This window comes from Zootermopsis nevadensis, unplaced genomic scaffold (assembly GCF_977971745.1).
Source record: "Zootermopsis nevadensis isolate Lab colony 2312 unplaced genomic scaffold, Znev_1.0 Znev_ptg000027l, whole genome shotgun sequence".
NCBI classification, from domain to species: Eukaryota; Metazoa; Arthropoda; class Insecta; order Blattodea; family Termopsidae; genus Zootermopsis; species Zootermopsis nevadensis.
This window is the reverse complement of record NW_028259159.1, coordinates 7345392-7354285: the sequence shown is the minus strand read 5'-3', so window position 1 is coordinate 7354285 and position 8894 is coordinate 7345392.

The following is an 8894-nucleotide window of genomic DNA, read 5'->3' as shown; positions in this document are numbered from 1 at the left end:
CTTGACATTTGTTTCTTGGATTCAATCACGTGACTTCACGGCCCACGTGGAACTGATAATGTGCCCCGAGTTTCGTAGAGATCTGTCCGACGCCACGGTCGACGTACGCCAGGATGTGTTTCTCCTGTCCCCCACAGGTGCATCTTCGTGACTCGGAAATGCTTTTGATTTGCGCTGGCGAAGGAGTGAACCTGCCTTTTTTGAGAGACGATTTTTCCGAACGTCTCTGAAATTTAAATCTGTTTCTTACGGCTGCCAGTGTGGTAGAAATTGACAGACGTTTAAGAGGGTTGTTCACAGTGAACAGCTCTGAAACGTCTGTCAATTTCTACCATCTTCGTATCGCTGCATGTCTGCAATTTACGCAGAAACATTCTTCGTCTCTCAGTTTAAGCAGAATGACAAGCGACCACCTGCTTTAAGAGTCATCGACTCTGCATTTCGCGTTTTCTTTTATGATTCTCGCTGTAAAAGGCGATTATTTCCTTGAACAGAGTTAAAAAGTTGATCTTCGTAACGGTGAAGAGTTGTGTTTTCTTCGCGGTACGGACTGAATACTTAAATGTTATTGAGGCGAGCTTTGGGCTTCGAAAGGTTAATTACCGAGTCGCGAAGGCGTGCAGGTAAACTCCAGGCGCTGGATTCAGGTAGGCCCAGTGTTGATGTTCTCAGAGCACATTGTGCGGGAGGGAGGACAGGCTTGAGAGTGTATGAGGTAGGAATATTTTGAAGGCAATATTTGGAGCTGGAGGAGGAACGTTCAGGTCAGTGGCCCGGTTGGGTTTTTGTCGCTAAGGACACAACTGTGCACTTTGCTGCTGGCTTCTCGCAGATTGACCTGCGCTAAGACGAATGACGTGCTGTAAATCAGACCGTCATAAACCGCTGTCGGCCCGTGAGCCAGAGGAGAAAACTGTCCATCGAGACTCGGTATTTCAAGGAAGGTGATTTCGACGAGAATCGTCTGAGACATTCTGAAGCGAATAGAAAAACTTGTGGCGAAAGGAAGTAAGGTGAGGGGGGGGGGGGATTTTTCGATAGACCTGTTGCATTGGCAGTCTTCATGACCTCTAAGATGAAGCTGTTAATTTTTAGAATTTTTTTTTTGGGGGGGTGAAGATGGCCAGCCCATTTTATAAGAGAGTCTCTTGGACTGTCAGTGCGTGGCATCTTCAAAATTAGGCCATAGAATAACGTATTAAGGCTTTGACCGGGATGTTCTTTTGTTAAATCTTATGTGGTACCGCCTGATTCGACTTCTAATGGTTAAGTGAAGTGTTTTCTTCGCGGTACGGTCTGGATTCGTAAATAATATTTAGACGAGCTTCGGCTTCAAAGGGTTAACCAGCTGATTTTCGTAATGGTGAGGTGTAGTGTTTTCTTCGCGGTACGGTCTGGATTCGTAAATAATATTCAGACGAGCTTCGGCTTCAAAGGGTTAATAGATATCTATGACATTCACCGCTTCGTTCTCGGGCTAATTTATGCTCTGAGACCAGTTTCTTCATCTGGAAAGTCGCTCAGTGCGTTGTATTAGCCGCAGACGTTTCGGCCCTTCTGAAACGTTGCGACTCGTTTTCATTTGCCTGTCGTGCTGTGCCCGAAGATTTTAAGGATCGCGTTTGCTGGTCTCCTGAGGTTCAGCCTCTCTGCAGTTCATCATTTACTGTTGTCGTCTCAATGCCAGAGGAATCATTAGCGCAGAAGACCTCGCTGTCCTGCCGTAAATCTCCTGCCTCTTTATTGCACCCCTAGTGAAGTCTTAATTCGTTTATGGGTCCCCAGTGTCGGGCTGTGTCATCACCTGGGACTTAGAGTAGTGAGGGCCGTCATGTTTTGAATTTTGGAAAGGGTCGCTGTCATCTGAGTGCCATTAAGACTGTTTGTCTGACTCACTCTTCTCCCACTTCGCTCCTTGCATAATTCTTATCTGTCTGTGGATTCAAGGTCGCGTGTTACATCGTCTCTTAAATTCTAATATGAAATGAAGCTAGCCCTCACTTGTCGCATAAATTTGCGTCTGGGGCAGAGAAGAAACCGCATTACAAGAATCGTAATAATATTAAAATGGATGTACGTGAAATACTTCGTGCAGGATTCACAGACTGTTCGGTTCTTCTGTTCCGCCCGTCCGCCCCCGCGCCCGTCTGTTCCAGTTTCCATCCATACAAAGGAATTACATGCAGCTACTGGAAAGCGCTGTTCCCACGGTAACGGACCGGTTTATTGACGCCATATATCAGCGACGAGCTGATGGCTGCCAAGGAAATAATAATAATAGTCCTATAACTGAGGCACGTAGGCAAGAAGGATCCTTTCTTCGAGAACTTTATGTTTGTAAATAGGAGAGACAGCGCAGCCTGGCCGAAGGGGTCAGGAGGTGCGGCAGTAAAGAACGCCGAGCTATGTTTCAGTAAAACGGACACAATTCATCATCATCACTCCACCCGTTGACCCACAACGGGCTCCGTCGTCCGAAGGTCCCTTTAAACGTCGCCCGATCCACGTGGACGTCATCAACTCCACTTCAGCGCCCGTAATTCTGGTTCTGATTTTCGAAATAGGCCTAAGGCCTCAGGCGATCCACCGGGTGAATTTTCCGCTAGGATCTTCTGGACTTTGGTGGTCTCAGTGCTGCCCCCTTGGGACCTGCAACTTCCGCCAAATCACAAATGCTAACTGCTACAATTTCTTCTCCTTCTGCTTATCCGGTTTGTACCACTAACTAACTAACTAACTAACTAGACGGCTTACCGAACCCGAAGGTTCATTACCGAATTAACCAAAGCCCTCCACCGGACCCTGTCCTGGGCCAACAAAATCCAGTCTCCTTCGACTCCTGTCTCCCATAGATCCCGCCTGACATTATCCTCCCATCTATGTCTAGGTCTCCCCAGAGGTCTCTTCCCCTCAGGCTTGCCAACCAACACCTCTCGCCACTAACTATCCTAAGTAACTGGTCGTCGTCTACTGACTTAAGCTACCTCACCACTGTTCATCACTCAGTGCGTTTTCTACTGAAACTGCAAATTAGGCATTAACATTTGTCTTCCGAACTTTATATTATTGGGCGTCAGGCGTCGTCGTTAATTCGTCGTCTCACTTACGTCCTCTCGACACTGCAGGCCATTGGACGTACCTCCCGCTCTCCCACTCATTTGTCATGTGTCCCATGTTTCTGAGCATTTCCTTCTGAAATCCACTTCTGTGCCTTCGTACAGCGAGCCTACGCATATTCTGATTTCCGTAGGTTGTCTGTGAACCTGTTTCACTTCCGGTTTCACCTGCAGTGTAGCAGGTTTAGCGACGCGCCTTCTTTATTTCGAATCCTGACTTCGCAGAATTCTCGCGGATTGTCGCCAGGTTCTCGCGCGACCTCAAGGCTCGTGTGTCGCATTTGCATCTTCTCTGCCAGCTCCGCCATCTTGTGCTATTAATTCTACAGCTTTTTCTTCTTCTCCTTCTCCTTCTTCTTTTTTCGTTCGACAAGAAACAACTGGTTATTGATTTGCGTTCTCAGCGTGACCGAGTAAACTCGTGATAAAAAGGCCACTCGTTTTGGCTGCGTCCATGTCTCACACGAGCGCAGTCTCACATATTCGATCACTGATGTTCACTTGTCAAATCATTCCCCGTGAAATATGTGTTTCGTTGGAAATTCTTTTGTTTTGTCAGGAACGTGACAACATTCGACACTGCTCACTCCGCCTCAGTCGCCGGTCGGCGTACAAAAATCCATAGGCCATACGCGGCTGAAATTCAGTGGATCGTCCACTTAACCTTCCTTAAGTACCTAACCTCTGACGTACGAAAGCTGTGGAACATTCTTCGTCGTAAGTTAGGATACGTTCTGTCCTGCTTGGCATTAGCCTGTCGTAAACTTGTCATGACAAATCACCAACCCGGTGACAGGTCTGTTGTCGTGAACCCTCAGGACAGGCATCTCCTTCCTTGCTTAGTGACACCGCCATGACTCGGTCGCCAGGCCCTCGTCTGTAGGAGCAGGACGATCCACTTTTAGGTGAGGTTGACGTCAGGATAAGAGACGCATCCCGAGGTCGTTGGCGCTGACCAGAACAGAAAGAGTAAGTTTAATTCTGAAAGCAGAAAATAGTTTTTCGTTTGAACCCGAGTTAACCCTGGCCGCCATCTTGCCTGCCCCTTTGAGACTAGCCTTGGGCGGCTGCAGATTTTGGCACGCGGGGGGATGATATTAAGAGGCGCGTCGTGAGCCGGAATGGCTCGCGGATTACATAACGGTCCACTGCGGTCAGACACTTTCATCCAGGAACGGCGACTGTGTCGAATGCCCCGTCCTTTCTCCGCCGCATTCGAGCGTGCGGTGCCATCCAAGCCATGAGAACGCGGGTACAATAGCGGCGTTCTTTACCGACACAATGCGCGATCACATTTCTGCCGTCCTACGTACATGCTACACGAGGAGGCCTGAACCCCGCGGCATTTCGCCTGTCCGTCACCGCGAGGTGGCCGCGGCCAGTCCGCCGCTGTGCCGATTCTTCAGACGGAAGTGGAAGCTGCGCGCTGGACCATGACGTCACAGTCTGCTCTGCCACAGTTTCCCGTACTTTCTCGTTTGCTCAGCTTCGCTCGTCGTGTCTCTGTACCAACCGAATTCGAGACCGTCGGAACAAAGGACGATCTGCGAGCGCCCGCGCTCTTAGGATCCTTTGCTGACCTCATGTCCGCTTCATTGGGCCTTTCCCCCATCAAAACCTGACCCACTGCAGTTCAGGGAACCAAGTCGCTGTCTGGCTAGTGCGTCGTCGCCACCCTCTGTCCGCGTTCACTCAATCTGGACGTCGAGACCCAGAATCCGTAGGAAGAGCCCGAAAGTCGCTTCAACCACGACACGGGCTGTTACACCAGGTCAAAGAACTTATCGGCAGTGTGACGTCAGTGAGGGGTTTCCCAGGTGACAATTCGAGTGGACGCAGGAGATGTCTCTCGAGGCGAACTGCGGCTGGACCACCGCGCAGTCCCTCGGCAGCAGCCACCTGTTGCCTCGCCCTCACGACAGACACGTGTGTCTGATCTTATCTCTTTAATGGCATGCGCACCGCGTGAAATGACCTCCTGTTAGCGTTGTCATGACGATCTCCTGGCTACTCAGTCACGCGTCGCTCGAATCTGCCGACCACGTGAACACGTCTCTTGTGCCATCCGTGTCTTGGTCTCCCAATTCGACTCTCGCCGCGAGGTCTCCCAGCTAATCTCCGAACGCGTCGTTCTTCGACTTCCAATCTCAATTTCCGCCGCGCGAGCTACCTGAGTAAAACAGGGGGTTGCGTGTCCCTCGCTGTACAAATATTATCACAATCCATCACCGGCCTGACGCAGTAATTGCCTTACCGGGCACAGTAGCGCGTATTAATAAGGGGCAGTTCGTCGCACGCTGTAGAATACCCGACGCGGCACATTCCAGAACCTCACATCTACTTCCACTGCAGAAACCCGCGGCTGACGTGGCCCGCGGCCAGAAGCGGCGACATTTATATCGGCTGACCTCGGAACAGGAAATGTCTTGGTGTTGACGTCCTCGGTCCCGAGTCGCCTCACTTCCTGATCCGCCACGCACATTCGCGCAATGTGTGGTCCTCATTACAGGCCCGCGAGAGTTGCTCGAGCGCTCTCCACTTTGCGCCCCTTAGTCCCCTGTTGCGGGCAAAGCCTCAGACGCGCGGAACATCGCGATTTTCTGGCGGTCGGCGCAACAGCTGCAGTCTGTGGCTGCCTTGTTCCTCATTTGCCTGCTCTCGTCATGACCCATCTTGAAAGGACCCACCTCCGTCTTCTGTCGAAGGATGCGTGGAGATATGCCTCCACGCCCCCATGCGCCTTCGTGGAGTGCCGATGTTTTACCGCGAGAGCTTCTCAGGCTGCAGACGACGTCTCGTGGCTGTCGTGAGCGTTTGGTGTTTAACCGTCGCACTAACTCGTCTCGTTCCAACTGAACGCTAACCGACGGAATGTTTATAAAGCTGCCCTGAAGATGCAGACATTGTGTCCCTCCGGAACGTAGGTACGTATTTTACGTCGCAACACAGCAGGCCGCCGTCGTGGACAAGAATTCATTTGCCCGGTTCTTGTGAACAGGAGACGCGCCGGCCTACTCCTCGGAGTAGACTGAAATTCCAATTCATTTAGTTGTGACCGGAGTAAGAGCCATCTGTTGAGTGAGGCTGAAGTGACGGGACAGGTTTTTTTTTTTGTAAAATTTCTTTCAACGTGTTGCAGACTTTTAAAAAATAATTACCAAGAAACAAACCACAAGCGGACAGACGCTTTGTCAAAACGGAGGCAGCGTTTGTTTTTCATTCGCAAGTAATTTCGTTATATCGGAGCGGCGTGGTGATATTCTATCGATCGAAAAGCCAAATAAAAGACGATCACATCACGGAATTGACCGTGGGAACAGCAGAGCGGCTGACAATAGCCTCGCGGGGGCCTTGGAATGAGAGTTTTTAGGAGACTCTGCTGCTCAAAATGTGCTGAGTAGGCGACGTTGTGGAATCCACGCAGCGCGTCCGTCCGTCCGTCTGTCTGTCTGCCGGCACTGGCCGCGTGCATGTGATCCGACGGCTTCCAACAGTCAAGTTCCTCCATTGTTACGGGTCTTCAGGAGCGAAACAATGCGACGACGTACAGCTGGAGCAGAATTTTATTTCGTTCTTAGCGGCGAGGCGAGGCGAGACGCTCGCACGGAGAGGAAGACCCCGGAAAACGGGCAGCCCCCCCCCCCCCACCCCCAATTAAATCGAGAAGCAAAACGCGCAATTCCACTCGGCATATTATTACCATTATTCGCTGGGAGCGTGGTATGGAATTAGCTTTCGTCACAGCTGAAACTCGCGCACCCACAAAAGAAATAAGATTAAAAACTCTCGTATCCCAGTTTCTGACATTTGCGCCTGACCTCCTGCCCCGTCACTTCGAGTTCTTGGTTTTCCGTAACAACGCGTGCCTCGTCATTTTCCTCCGGTTTTGGTCGCCGGATTGTAATCTTTTCTCTGATTCCGGTCGATCCTGCGCGAATCACTTGTCTTCGTCATTCGGTCCCTGTGCAGTTTCGTGTCTCTCTGGGCGTCGTACCATTCTCACATTAACCACTTTATATTTGTAATGGTGAGGCGCTGTGTTTTCTTCGCGGTACGGACCGAATTCTTAAATATCATTTAGACGAACTTCGACTAAAAATTGCTAATAATTATTTTCGTTCGCTGTTTTATAACCTGCGATAATTCGTCCAATTTGCAATTAAAATTGCCTAGAAACAAGGTCGTATATTATTATTATTATTATTATTGTTGTTGTTGTTGTTGTTGATTCGTGATGGAAACAAGAAATGCGCACAACATTGTGATAGGAAGTAACATGGTCGGCGACTCACTGAAAAATTAATTGAGGTCTCTCTCGCCACAAAAAAAAAGGTAAATGTTATATCAAGAGTTTTCTCTCGGTTTAATCGTTGATTAAGCGCATTAACCGAGCGTTACCACAGCGTGACTGCACGGTGGAGTTATGCACAACAAACACGCCGACCGACAGTCAGCTGTTAACTGGAAACGTGACGTCACAACATGGCCGTATTGCTTCATTACCCCTGGCTCCGTCTTTAATCTCCCGCATTTTGATGAGCATTTGGAGGAGTCTGATATCGAGGCGCTCGCTCGCTCGCTCGTCTCCCGCGCGTGACGTAATCTCGGTCGCTGGAGGCGCTCGATCCAGCCGCCAGGTGAAGTTTATAAATATTTGTGTGTTGCTGCATCATGATCACCATTATCACCACCGCATCATCAGTCCTCCCAGTGTTACGCACAAAAAAGCAATCAGACCGGGGCCTGTTCGAATGTGCGAGCTTGTGGAAACGCGTTTCGACGTTCGGTGAACAGCGTACACGCTGCAGCTCCAGAACGCCTGTCCCCGTGAACACGAACACGAAGCTCGCGAAGGGGGCAAAGCACCCCTCTACTAATTAATTAGAGCCAGTTTTGCTGAGATCGGGCGAACCCGAGAGGCGTGCAGGCGGCGTGTTGGGACGCGACCCGCGGGTATCATCTGTAACCCCATCCCAGGGGGACCCGCAACAAAGGGAACCTATCATGTAGTCAGCGAGGAGGAGGAGGACTTCGCGCCCGATCTGACATCTGGCGGTGCAACAGGTGTCGAGACACAATGGCGGCCCGGAAGTGTGACGTCACAGGTAATTAAGTCTCACGGGGCGTGATGGATGTTAAACTGGATCAGGCGGCGTTCGAACGACCCTCGCGTCGGGGGCGAGGAATGTCGAAGTCAGGGTCTTCTGTCACGGCAGAAGACGACCGGCGTTTCAGAGGTACTTAGTGCCGCCTTCATCAGGACGGGCGTCATTGTACCGCGAACAGATGTCGTCTTGCCGACTCACCGAAGTAAAATACGATCAGTACCTCGACTCTTGACCCGACCACCCGGCGCGCTGCGAGCGGCAGCCGGACAGGATTTCATTTGATATCGTCTTGATGTCAGGACACGTGGCAGTCCTCGGCCGATATCGACTGAACTTGGCACTCCGAAGTGGTCGTGGGAGAGCAGAAGACTTGTTATAATTGGTGCACGCCGTAACATCCATTTTAATATTATCCCCTCGCGTGCGTCTTACAGGGCTCGAGGCCACCCACATAGCCGTCCACGTGACAAATGGAGGCGCTAACTAATGGGGACGGGCAGACACCCAATTAGTTTCAGTGTCTGTTTTCCAAATAGGAGCCACATGTGGGGCGCTCTCGGGCTGAGGACGAGCCCTTCGAGTGGACAGCGCCAAGGGTCTTGGGTGTGTGTGAGATGGTGGGGCGCGCCTCGCCGTCACAAGCTGAGGGTAAGGCGGCCGGAGCTTCTTG